This window comes from Cornus florida, unplaced genomic scaffold, assembly GCF_030987335.1.
Source record: "Cornus florida cultivar Cherokee Brave unplaced genomic scaffold, ASM3098733v1 CherokeeBrave_3.0.0_Hap2_Chr08, whole genome shotgun sequence".
NCBI lineage: Eukaryota > Viridiplantae > Streptophyta > Magnoliopsida > Cornales > Cornaceae > Cornus > Cornus florida.
Window position 1 is genome coordinate 79,863,693 of NW_026775578.1, and position 14,302 is coordinate 79,877,994.

Below are 14,302 nucleotides of genomic sequence, written 5' to 3' on the forward strand. Positions count from 1 at the left end.
ATTAATGACAACAAAATCGACCAGGAAGAAGAACTTATCAATTTTAATCAAAATATCCTCAATGATACCCCTAGGCTTTTTGATTGATCGGTCGGCAAGTTGTAAAACTACCGACGTCGGTTTCAAGTCTCCTAAGCCCAATTTAACATATACCGAGTATGGAAGAAGATTGACACTTGCTCCTAAGTCTAAAAGAGCCCGATTGATGACATGGGCACCAATGATACAAGAAGTAGTAGGTGAACCGGGGTATTTGAACTTTGGGAGAGTGTTATGTTGTAAAATAGGGCTCACTTGCTCGGTCAAGACCACTTTTCTTGGTGCTTGGCTTTTGTTCTTCCTCTTTTGGGTGCAAAGATCTTTTAAGAACTTGGCATTAGCCGGAATTTACTTAATTGCATCCAAAAGTGGGAGATTAATCTTCATTTGCCTAAACATTTCAATTATTTCATTGGTCTTGGTCTTTTGTTTATCAAGATAAATGGATCCTTTCAAGTCATCCGGAAATAGAGCTCTTGGCTCAAAAGCTTTTTCAAAATTTTTTTTTGAAACATCATCAACACAAGAATTTTTTAAGTCCTTTTTCAAATCACGCTTTAATTCATCTTTCAAATCATTTTTCAATGCTTTCTCAACATGATGATCATGCACATACAATGAAGGAGGAATAAAATGTGAAACGGGACGGGTGTCATCTTTTGGTTACACCGGTTCACTCTCTTCATTGGACATACCTACTTGGTTGTCTACAATCTTCCCACTTCTCAAGGTTGTCACCGCATTGACGTGCTCAATTGTAGGACCTTCTAATGAGGAATGAGTCTCCACAACACATTGTTGCTTTGGTGGGGCATTCAAAGGCATTTTCCCTTTCTCTCTAGCATTTAAAGTACTAGTTATTTGCCCTACTTGGGTTTCTAGATTAGCAATGGATTGAGAATGAGAATGAAGCAATTGAGTGTTCGCCTCTAGAGTGCCTAAAGCGGTCAAAACTTTCTCTTCAAAAGTGGGACTTCTAGAGTTTCCTTGAGAATATGATTGATTTGGGAAATGAGAATTAGAGAATTGGTTTCCATGTGATTGAAATGATGATGATCTAAAACCTTGGTAACCTTAGCTTTGCATTGGAGGTGGAACGCACTTCCCTTGAAAACCACCTTGGGGAGGGTTTGAGCCTTCCCCTTGGCTTTTCCAAAAAAAGTTTGGATGGTTCCTCTAACGTGGATTATAATGATTGTCATAGGGATTATTCCCTTGGTTAGCAAAAATGGCATTTGCTTGCTCATGATTGTCATTTTGCACATGTCCATGGGGACAATTGGAAGAAAAATGTAACACACTAGAACAAGTCATACATGATTCATTAGATGCACTATGATGAACATAATTAGGGGAGGTATACATTTGATTCGCCGAAGTTTGGTTGATAAAAAATTGATCAAACCTTTGAGATAAGGATTTCATCTCAGCAGCTATATCATTGGAGTTGTTAAGTTGATACAGGCCAACATTCTTCCTTCCACCTAGATTTCTACCATTTTTAGAAGATAAGGACCTATGCATTGAATTTTCACTCATACTTTCATACAATTGCCACACATCATTTTCATGCTTATCAAGATAAGAACCACCCATAGATGCATCAACCATACCCTTGTGATTTTCTGGTAAACTTTCAAAGATATACTGAACTAATTGCCACTTAGGTATGTCATGATGTGGGCACTTCCTAAGCAAATTATTGAATCATTCCCATGCCTCATGAAACATTTCCCCATCCCCTTGAGAAAATTCACGAATGGAAGTTCTCATGGCATTGGTCTTTGATACCGGGTAGTACTTCTTCAAAAACTCTTACTGCATTTCTGCCCAAGAAGTTATCGAAAAAGGCCTAAGATTGTTAAACCAATATTTTTCCTTGTCTTTAAGGGTGAAAAAAAAAAGTTTAAGTCTTAACACTTCTTTCGGCATGTCCATGTATTTCACGGTGGAACACACTTCAAGAAACTCATCCAAATGCTTATAGGGTTCTTCACTTGGAAGTCCATGATAGTTAGGAAGCATTTGATTTCATAGTGATGTGCTCTCAATGGAGGCAATTGAATGCAAGTAGGTGCATTATATTCATTAGGCACATAATGGTCTCTTAATGCAATGGGAGGATTCATAATTGGTGGTGCTACACGAACACCTTGATTAGCTTGATCCATGGGAGGTTGTGGTGCAAAGATTGGTTGAAGCATTCCCAATGGAATTTGGCCTTGTTGTTGTGGTGGTATGAATGGTCTAGGCATACCTAATGGTACTTGGATGTTATCATGATGCACATTAGGTTGGAGGATGCCTTATTGGTCTATGTGACCAAGGTCCTCCACATGGTCATCATTCAAATCCTCCATTGGTGAAATGGAGTGATGAGAATGATAAGCGCCGAATATTGCATATTCAAGCGCCCTTAATTGCATTATTTAAGTCCATTGTTTGTTTAATTATGTAGATTACCTTTATATGCACGTTTTTGCATATTTTCAGGTTCATTGGCCAAAAAGAAGCAAGAAGGATGCTTTGTGGAGTTTTGAACATCAAAGGTCACAATGCTGAATTTCTGGCAGCAGTGGAACCTGGATTTTGCTCGCCATTTTGACCTTGAAAACTCGAGAACTGGACTTCCCTCATAACATGACATATTTAGAGATCTGAATCAGCTTTCCAAATCTTTAAGCGGTTCGTCATTCGGAGTTTGGAGCAGAGAGTTATGATCTTCTTATCATAGGTGCTCAGAACTGCCTGGCAGCAATGAATTTCTACCTTGCTCTTCAATTTCGACCAACCATCCTTGAGAATTGGATCTCCACCAAAACATGAAGTTTTTAGAACTCTGAATTAGCTTTCCAAATCTTCAAACATTTCATCATTTGGAGTTCAGAGTGCAAAGTTATGGCCGTTTTACCAAAGTAGGTCCGGGCGAGCAAACCAAGCATAAGGCATTCTGGCCAATTTTCGAGTGCTCGAGGCCTTATTTCGAGTGCTCAAAATTAGGGCAGATTGCTTCACGAGATCAGCAGTGGAGTTAGGACTTTGCTTGCCATTTTGACCCAGAAAGCTCGAGAACTGGACTTCCATCATAACATGAAAGATTTAGAGCTCTGAATTAGCTTTCTAAATCTTCAAACGGTTCATCATTCGGAGCTCGGAGCAGAGAGTTATGGCCTTGTTACCAGAGGTGCGCAGAACTGCCTGGCAGCACTGAAGTACTGCCTTTCTCCCCATTTTCGACCAACCATACTTGAGATTTGAGTCTTTATCAAAACATGAAGTTTTTAAAGCTCTGAATCAGCTCTCCAAATCTTTAAACAGTTTGTCATTCGGAGTTCGGAGCGCAAAGTTATGACCATTTCCTCAAAGTAGGTCTGGGCGGAGCAAGTGAAGCATGGAGCTTTTTACACTAAATTCGAGTGCTCGAGGCCCTATTTCGAGCACTCGAAATTTGGGTAGTTTGCTCCACGAGACAGCCCACTTGTGCTCTGAAATTTCTAACTTTGGATTTCCCAATTAATGAGGTGGTTGGGGATGTTTTTGGAGGAGAGAGAGAGCCTAGTTTGGTGGTAGATAAGAGGGATAAAAGCCACACATTTCATATGCTACATTTCTACAAGATTAGAGGAGAGAGAGGAGAGCAAAGAGGAGGAGTTCTTGAAGCTTCAAGGAGGAAGCTCGAAAATGGAGGGGAAAGCCTTGCTTCTTCCTTCATCTAAGGCCACCATGGGTAACTAAACCTTCTCTAGGGAGGTGATGAAGCTCCATTTTGTAAGCTTTGCTTTGTTTTGATTTATATTTGGGGGTTAATATATGTATGTAATCCTTCCATGAACTAGAGCTCTTCATTTGATGTAATGAATTTCAATACCTATACATAATCATCTTGAGTTAAATATCTTGTCTTAGATGGTTTTTCTCCTATGATTATATTGCTACATTTTCATGGTGACAATGGAATGGAGTTTATGGAAGTGTTGTTAATGGCATGATATTTAGGAGATTTGATAATCTATTGCTTAGGATCTTCCTTTGATAGATTATTCTTGGATTCTATGTCATGTGCTTCTACTATGTGATTAAGGGCTTGATAACTCTATGCTTAGTAAGTATGTCTAAGGTTACAACCTAGTTTAGGTAACCAAAACATGCAATGCTTTGATAGGTTATTTTTACCTATTGATTTCATAAATTTCTTGAAGGGAATGTAATAATTTGTGTTGTTGCATCCCATGGTTATACATATATGTTATTCCCCTAAGTAAATCATATCCTAGCATGCTTATTGATGGTTGTGGAGTCTCTTCCCTAGTCTCTTCTCTATTGTTCATTTCATCCTAAATTCCTTGCAAATTAGTGTTTTATGCACTTTGAATTCCTAATTTAAGTGACAACAAACAAACCTTTATGAACACCCCCTCATCATTCTAGAAAGATTCTAGACACTAAGGTTGCCGTAAGACTAGCGCAGTCCCAGTGGTTCGACTTACCCGACCAATAGCCCTATTTTACAATGATTCGTGCTATTGCGAAGGTTGATGTATAATTGACCAACCAATCAGAGAACTACCTCTTCCCCTAGGATTACGAACAACCGATTCAAGATGAAAATTAAGAGGGACAAGAGTAGGATTTAATGACCTACGACCATGCATGCACTAGCAAAGACAATAACAAGAAATAAGCAAGTAACAAACACTTCGCCCCCACAACAAATCAACAAATCTTCACATACAATGATCTCATACTCCCATATTTAAACAACATGCAAAGAAAAGTAAATTGCCTCTACGCGGGCTCATGATTTATCTAAGAAATGAAAAACAAGCCTCCACGCGGGCTAACGATTTAACTAGAGCTTGAGTTAGAAAGATCTCACAAAGGGTCCTTAAGCAACTTCAATTTAACTTTTGACTTTCTGACATTGCTTTGCTTTGCAAATTTTTTTAGATTTTTAGTCCTTTTTGTGCTTAGCTTACTCCTTGGCTTCCTTACTCTTCAATTCTCCTTTGCTTGATTTCCTTCACTCAATGCACCTAGTCAATCAAGAACAAACACAATATGTAACTAAGAAGAAAGTAAAGAAAAGACACGATCAAACGAGTACTAATTCCTATTTGTTTCCAAAACACGGCGTTGCCAATTAGATCCCCGGCAACGGTGCCAAAAACTTGGTGTGTAGCCGTCGGTTGCACCAAAAGTTTGCAAAAGATGTTAAACTAAGAGTGTGAGTGTGCAATGTAGCCAAGTTTTAAATTTGTAAAAGCCACACCTACCTCTAACTAAAAATATAGCTAGGGTGAGTAGGGATCGTCCTGATGAACGCTGAAAAGTGCGCATTTAAAACCCTTAAGCTTAGATATTCTAGAACCTTTATCTATCTTATTTTCCCTCTTTACATTGATTTCGTGTTATTTCCATTTTTAGGTACTTATCCCTAAAATAAGCTAACTCAGCCAAATAAGAGTAGAAATGAAGTAATTCTGGGATGAATCAAAGAAAGGATCAAAGTAGAGCAAAAGGAAGCAAATGGTGGAATTCCAGCAACTTCGATCGATCTCAAGAAAATTCCGATCGATCCAACTTTCATCGATCTCAGCACTTCAAGATGGATCTGAGCCATGTTTGTTCCTATTCAAATATCTCAAAGTTCGATCGATCCAACTTGATTCTCTGATCGATCAAACTTTCTTGTCCTTATCCACATGATAGATCTTATCCAGCTGTACCACCCTACCAACCACTTTTGTCCTTTTTCCCAAAAATATCTCTAAAAATATCTCAGACTTGTCCTTATCCAAAAAGACACCACCAAGGTGGATCGATCCAGCTTTAGTTCGATAGATCTCAGCCATGTTCGATTGATCCAAGGTCAAGGTTCGATCAATCGAACTTCCTCTAGTGCGAAAAGTTCAATTGCCAGCTCATAAAAAGTTGCCCTTATCCAATCATTGGGAGAATATTGGAGTACGTGCCAGATTATTTTTAGGTGTCACGTAACCTACCAAAAAGGAGGATTTGAGCAACTTTTGAGGGGGAATTCACACACAACCATAGAGGGAGATTTTGAGAGAATTCTTAGTGAGGAAGCAAAGGAGAAGAGGAGGCTAGAGACACCATTGGAGGTTCTTTATCAACCAAAGAGCAGATTCTTCCATGGAGCTTGCCCTTGAGGGTTGGAAGACATCATCCATGAGTGGCTAGACATCCTCTTGGGGCTAGAGTTAGCCCTAAACATGCTTTCTACATCTTGATTTATGTATTTTTAAGGGAATTTGTATTGTGATACATGTTTTGACACTTATATATATATATATATATATATATATATATATATATATATATATATCTTGTTTAGTCAATGATTTATGTGGTTTAATGCTTCCAATTGATCAGTTCATTCTATCCATATGTCTATGTATGCTATAATAGATGCTCATGTGTTTGTCTCTATTTCTTGTGTTGTTGATGCATGTCTATGTGTATTAATGTTATAGATCTAGAGATTGTCAAGACATAATGCTTAATTAAATGCTCTTGTGTTTTGTTTGATGGTTCATACTCATTTCTTGATGGATTGTACCTCTCCCTTAGTTTAATTAGTTTAATTTCATACCATTAGCTTAATTGTAGTGTAGTTCTAGTTTAGATGTTAAATGGGAGGACAATCCATGCTTGTTGTTTGATGTTCCATACTTATGAAAGCAAGTAACACATATCTCTAACCTTGTGATGTGTTTGGTTGTGAGCTTAAAGAAAGGATTAATGGCTTAATTTGATATGTTGTGCTATCCACCATGTTGCTTAGACAATATATGCTTAATTTGTCATCCATGCTTGTTGAAACAACCAAACACACACACACAAATATTGCAACACATATCTTCCCCTCATTAATCATTCATTAAAGGTCTAGAAAAGTCTGCTTAGTGGTGATCTCTAAACCCTAAGATCTTTTTCTCTCTTTTATTCTCTTTATTGCATTATTGTTTACTTTAGTTTAAATTACATCTTAGTGTAATTCAACCACCAACCAATCTTTTGATCACTCGACCTACTAACCCTAATCTTGATTCCTCAATCTAGTACGACCACCAATCCCTTGGGACGATCCCTACTTGCCCTAACTATATTTTTAGTGAAAGGTAGTAGTAGCAATTTCTAAATGTAAAACTTGGGCACATTCATCATAGCTCTACACCATTATCTTTTGGTATCACATAAACTGTTGAGGTTTCAGGGTTGGCGACCCCCTGGGCCACACCAAATTTTTGGCACCGTTGCCGGGGATTGATTGAAGGCAACGTCGTATTTGTGGAATTAATTAGGAATTAGTACTCTTTTGATCGTGTCTTTACTTTGTTTTCATTTTGGTTACTTATTGTGTTGGTTTTTGTTTGACTAGGAGCATTGAGCTAAGAAGGTGAGCAAAGGAGTATTCCAAACAAGGAGCTAAGCAAAGCAAAGGAAAAAGGCAAAATTCTAAAAATTTACAAGACTAAAAAATTTTGGAGTTGAAGTGCTAAAGGACCTTTGTGAGCTTTTTCTTACTTAATCTTTAGTTAAATCGTCGGCCTGCATAGAGGCTTGTATTTCAATTCTTAGATAAATCGTAAGCCAGCGTGGAGGCATTTTATTGTTCTTTGCATTGTTGTTAAAGTATGGGAGTATGGGATCATTGTTTGTGGAGGAAGTTTGGTGATTGAATTGTTGTGAAGTGTTTGTCATTATTGCTTGTTGTGTTGCATTGTACATGCATGGTCGTAGATCATTGAGACCCACTCTTGTCCCTCTAAATTTTCATCTTGAATTCGTTGTTAGGGAAAGAGGAAGTTCTAGTCAATCCATTTCATCAATAGAATGACATAATGAGGACCATGTGGAGGACCTTGGTCACATAGACCAACAAAGCATCCTCCACCCCAATGTGCATCATGATAATATGCAAGTACCATTAGGCATGCCGAGGCCATTTATTCATCCACCACAACAACAAGGCCAAGTCCCATTGGGAATGCTAAGGCCAATCTATGCTCCACCACCTCCCACCATTCAAGGCAATCAAGGTGCCTATGTTGCACCTCCAATTGCTAATCCTCCCCTTCCTTTAAGAGATCACTATGTGCCTAATGAATACAATGCACCCACATGCATTCAATTGCCACCATTTAGAGCACACCAATATGAAATCAAGTTACAAACCATTCAAATGCTTCCTAACTGTCTTGGACTTCCAAGTGAAGAACCTTACAAGCATTTGGATGAGTTTCTTGAAATATGTTCCACCGTAAGATACATGGACATGCCGGAAGAGGTCTTAAGGCTTAAACTTTTTCCATTCACCCTTAAAGACAAGGAAAAATATTGGTTTAACAATCTTAGACCTTTTTCAATAACTTCTTGGGCAAAAATGCAATAAGAGTGCTTGAAGAAGTACTATCCGGTCTCTAAGACCAATGCCATGAGAACTTCAATTGGGGAATTTTCACATGGGGATGGGGAAACATTTCATGAGGCATGGGAACGCTTTAATAAATTGCTTAGGAAGTGTCTACATCATGACATGCCAAATGGCAATTAGTTTAATATTTTTTTGAGAGCTTATCGGATAATTACAAGGGTATGGTTGATGCTTCCATGGGTGGCTCTTACATTGATAGGCATGAGGATAACATGTGGCGTATTTATGAGAGCATAAGTGAAAATTCTTTGCATCGAACTTTATCTTCGAAGAATGGTAGAAATTCTAGTGGTAAGAAGAGTGTCCGCTTACATCAAGTCGACCACTCTAATGAAATTGCTGCCGAGATGAAATCATTATCTCAAAAGTTTGATCAATTTTTGATCAACCAAAACTCGACGAATCAAGTATCTTCCTTCCCTAACCATTCTCATCATGCATCTAATGAGACATGTATGACTTGTTCAAGTGTTTTACATTCTACTTCCAATTGTCCCTATGGATATGTGCAAAGTGAGCATAATAAACAAGCAAATGCTGTTTTTGCTAACCACGGGAACAATCCTTATGGAAATCATTATAATCATAGTTGGAGAAATCACCCGAACTTCTCTTGAAAAAGCCAAGGGGAAGGCTCAAACCCTTCCCAAGGTGGTTTTCAAGGGAAGTACATTCCACCTCCACTACAAAGCCAAGGTTCCCAAGGTTTTAGATCATCATATCAATTACAAGGAAACCAATTCTCAAATTCTCATTTTCCCAATCAATCGTATTCCCAAGGAAATGCTAGAAGTCTCGCTTTTGAGCAGAAAGTTTTAACTGCTTTAGGCACTTTAGAGGCAAACACACAATTACTTCATTCTCACTCTCAATCCATTACAAAGCTAAAAACCCAAGTAGGGCAAATAGCTAGCACATTAAATGCAAGAGAGAAAGGAAAAATGCCTATGAATGTCCCACCAAAGCAACAATGCATTGTTGAGACTCATTCCTCATCGGAAGGTCACACAATAGAGCATGTCAATGCGATGACAACCTTGAGAAGTGGGAAGATTGTGGATAACCAAGTGGGTATATCCAATGAAGAGAGTGAACCGGTGCAACCACAAGTTGACACCCGTCCCGTTTCATATCCTATTCCTCCTTCATTGCATGTGCATAACCATATAAATGAGAAAGTTTTGAAAAGTAATCTTGAAAGTGATTTGTTGAAAAGTGATTTGAAACAAAATTATTTAAAAACTTCTTGTGTTGAAGAGACTTCAAAGAAAAATTCTGAAAAGGTTTTTAAGCCAAAAGCTCCATTTCCAGATACCTTAAAAGGATCCATTTCAATTGACAATTAAAAGGCCAAGACTAATGCAATCATGGAAGTGTTTAGGAAAGTGAAAGTTAATCTTCCGCTTTTGGATGCAATTAAGCAAATTCCGGCTTATGCCAAATTCTTGAAAGACTTGTGCACCCAAAAGAGGAAAAACAAAAGCCAAACACCTAGAAAAGTGGTCTTAACCGAGCAAGTGAGCTCAATTTTGCAACATAACACTCTTCCAAAGTTTAAAGACCCCGGTTCACCTACCACTTCATGCATCATTGGTGATCATATCATTAATCGGGCTCTCCTTAACCTAGGAGCAAGTGTTAATCTTCTTCCGTACTCGGTGTATGTCAAATTAGGCTTAGGAGACTTGAAACGGACGTCGATAATTTTACAACTTGCCGACCGATCAATCAAAAAGCCTTGGGGTATCATTGAGGATGTCTTTATTAAAATTGATAAATTCTTCTTTCCCGTTGATTTCGTTGTCATTGACACAGAACCGGTCCCAAATCCGAAAAGCCAAATTCCCGTTATCCTTGGCCGTCTTTTCTTAGCAACCTCGAATGCCAACATTAATTGTAGGACGGGGATAATGAAGATTTCATTTGGCCACATGAAGGTGAAGTTGAATATTTTCAATCCAACCCCCAACTCATTTGACAAGCATGAAGAGGTTAATGTTGTAGAAAAATGTCATGACCTTAAAAGTGAAGGAATAGAGTTTTTGAGTGAAACCAAAGTTTCAAAAGGTTCATCTTCAACCCTGCATTCTAAGAAAATTGTTTCAAAGTCTTGTTTTGAAAGGGCATGGAAGCCCAAAGATTGTTTTGACCAAGGACCGAAAATGTCTTTTGAGCTTAATCCAACAAGTTCCTTAAAGAACCATTTATTGGGTGGAGTTCAACACACTTATCACCCCAACAAGGAGGGGATGCATTATAAGATTTTTGATCCGGGCTAAAAGAGCCCAATGTCTTGCTAGAGACGTTAAAGACTAGCGAAAGCATTTCGTAGGGTGTCACAACCCTATTTTTCCCTCATTTCTATCTTAAATTTCATTTCTTACGAAGTCTAGATATTGGCTTTGGGTTCAAATGCATTGCTAGGAACTGTGATTAAGGTTGCATGAGCTTTCATGTTGGAATTGAGTATTTTGCATAAATTCGATCGATCTCCAAGGAGGATTCGATCGATCGAACTTCTACCTACATCCAACACTTAAAAAAAATTTCGACCTGCATTCAACCTGCATCCAAATCACCTCTCTGTCCCATCGATCAAATTTGTTCTCAGATCGATCAAAAGTCCTTAGATCGATCCAAACTTTAAGTTCGATCGATCTTCAGTACCCAACACTTAGAAAAAATTTTAAACCCAAAAACCTGCATATTTTTGCTCTCTGTCAGATCGATCGAACATTTTGTTCAGATCGATCTCTGTTCTTCATCTCACTATCTTTGACTTTGTTTTGACTTTCAAAAAAAAAAATATTTAAAGGAGAGATCATTACAATTCGATAGATCTGAAGTCTCAGTTCGATCGATCGAACTGGTTCGGGGAAGTTTTTAAAAATAGAAGTCAAGTGTTTGTAAATCGATTCAAAGATCAATCTAACCCTCTCAAACCTTCATTCCCTTCACCTCTGCACAACCCATCTTCTCCATCTCTGGCGAGACTCTGGTGACCGTCCCAGGCATTGATCCTCTCTCTTCCATTGTAGATCTCATTCGCATCTCACCCTTTCGCATCTCCACTTCTCTCTTGATTCCGGTGAGATCCGAATCCTACTCTTGTGATTTCAAGCTTTGATTTGATGCATATATACTTGAAATGTTAGATCTAAGTTGTTTTGATGATGCATATTGCCATTGATGAAGCTTCGAATCTCTTTGAATACATGTATATATATGTATATATGGTTTTATATGTTTTTAATTTTTGATTTGATTTCGGGGGTCACAGGCCGAATCAAGTGACCAATGTTAATGCTTTGTTGTGTTGATGGGCCCATGACCATGTTCATGAAAGCCCTATGCCATCCACATCATAGATTTATAACTGTCCACGTTCTTCGCTCAGTTCGATCGATTGAACTTGTTTTCTCAGATCGATCTGCGAAGATCGATCTCACCCATTTCAAAGATCGATCGAACATGTTTCTGAGATTGATCTCACACTCTTTTGTGATCGATCAAACTTTGAATATCTGCATTACACACTTCACACATCATCTCTTGTGTTTTATGCTATCTTATTCATGCCCAATGCCTATGTTTTCCACATTGGATGTATTTCATACTTATCCTGTCTAATATATTTCACATCATGTCACTTAATCCTTGTCACTTACATAGATTCATGTTCCTTATCTATTTTGTCTATATTATTTGACATACATGATTCTATGAACTGTGTTTTAATTCTTTATATCGGCACTGACTTCCCTTGCAAGTTTTTTCTTTTTCTTTTTGCAGGCCATGGCTAGAGTGAAGACCATTGCCAAGTGGCAACATGGCCCATAGAGGTGGATCAGGCCTAGGATAGAGGAGCCTGCAGAGCCCTCACATATTCAGGAGGACCAGCCAGCCGAACCCACTCCACCTCAGTCTCCCTTATCTGACAATAGATTGCACTCTGCTGCTGAGGCATCTACTTCACAGGCTGAGGCTGAGGCTGTACATTCACCATCTCCTACACCTTCACTAGCTCAGCTATCTAAGCCAGTTTAGGTGATAGACCGGCCTTTGCCGAGATATACACGTCTTTCAGTGGTGCACGAGTCGGTCTTCGATATAGACTTCTTTTCCCGATCGGTACTTACTCGATCAGCATATGATGATATATTATGGAGGGGCCTTACAGCTATTCTTGCCCCTATCACATACCCGGTGTACCCGAGGCTAGTACGGATGTTCTTCCAGAACCTCCGGTGTAATGACCCGGTCATTTTTCTTCCTTTTCTTTTTCTCAGATTTTAACGGATATGTTTTTTCCGTTGTCTTTTCCTTTTTGGGTTCGGTTTTTCATCACTTGATGTCATCTCGAGTGCTCTGGAATGATTTCCGAGACTGTTTTCCTTGGATTCACAACTTCCTTTGGGGATTGTGTCATTTCCATATTTTATTTTTCCAAACACTATTTACATTTTGTCTTTTTCTCGTTATCATTTTTCCTTGCACAACCTCACTTTTTGTGCTCGGATTTGATTCCGGTTTTGCATGCATTCATGATATTTGATTTTCATGATAGTGGTATTTTTACTTTTCTAGAAAAACATGTTGATTGCTTACTTCTTTCATAAAGGGGCATTAATGCATACTTTAGTGTAATTATTCTTAACTTGTGGGGTTTTAGTGTAATTAAATAAAGTAATTATTTTTCATCTTGGGGACCATTTTTCAATTAAATTTGGAAGATATTTTCAAAAATGACCTTTTTGCAATTTTTAAAAAGTGTGACAAGTGTCACACTCTCATTGGTCCATTTGTTGACATTTGTGTGGAAACACTTTAATGCATTGGATGATGACATTTGGAGGGTGAGGATTCACCCACTTGTTGGCCTAGGATTGGTGCACTTGTTGGCTTGGATGGTTGACAAGTGTAGGTGTGGAATTAAGCCTAGGAAGGAGCCATGGATTGGTGACAAGTGTAGGTTCACAATTTAGTCTTGCAAATATCTTTGGGCCACTTTGGGATTATGGTTTTAAAGGAGGGTTTTTGTGCAATTGACCATAGATGTGTGTGTTGACCATAGTGTAAGGGCACATAGTGAGTGGAGGATTTCTATTTCCTCCACTCACACTTAACCACATTATTTCATTATCTTCCTTACAAGAAAACCCTAGCCTCCATGGATAGAGCTTGAAGCCTTAGCCATTGACCTTGATCTTTGAGGCCCTTCCACTTACTTTAGACCATAAAGCTTGGAATACTTTTTGTACCCCTCATCCTCCTCTTCAAAACCCTTGAAGGATCTAGCCTAACTCCTAGTTTTGCTTTGGTATCTAGAGATTCAATTCTCTAGTGAGGTATTGATCTATTATTTTGAAGTATTTTTATGTCATTATTGAGTGTTTTACATGCATGGAAGAGAATGACTTGTATTTTGCCCTTAAAATGTTTTAACTTGAAATTAATCTTATCAAATTAAATATAGAATATGAAAATATACTCAATTAGCTTTCATTTAGTTTTGGTTTCATGTAATTTGGATTTAAAATGAATTAGTTATGAATTTTTGAAGTTGCAAGCTAGTTGCTAGAAATTTGAGGCTTTTCCTTTTCAGTCCGGAAATAAATTTTTATATGGATCTGTGGTGCTTCAATTGCCCTGAAATATTTACTGCAACTTCCCCCATGTGTTTTACACTACTCAAAATTTTTCCACGATTTTAGAGCATTTCTAAATTTTTTTAAAAATCCGAAACAATCTGCGGTCCATGTTTTTATTGCCGCTAGAAAACATATTTTTAGATGATTTAGTTCT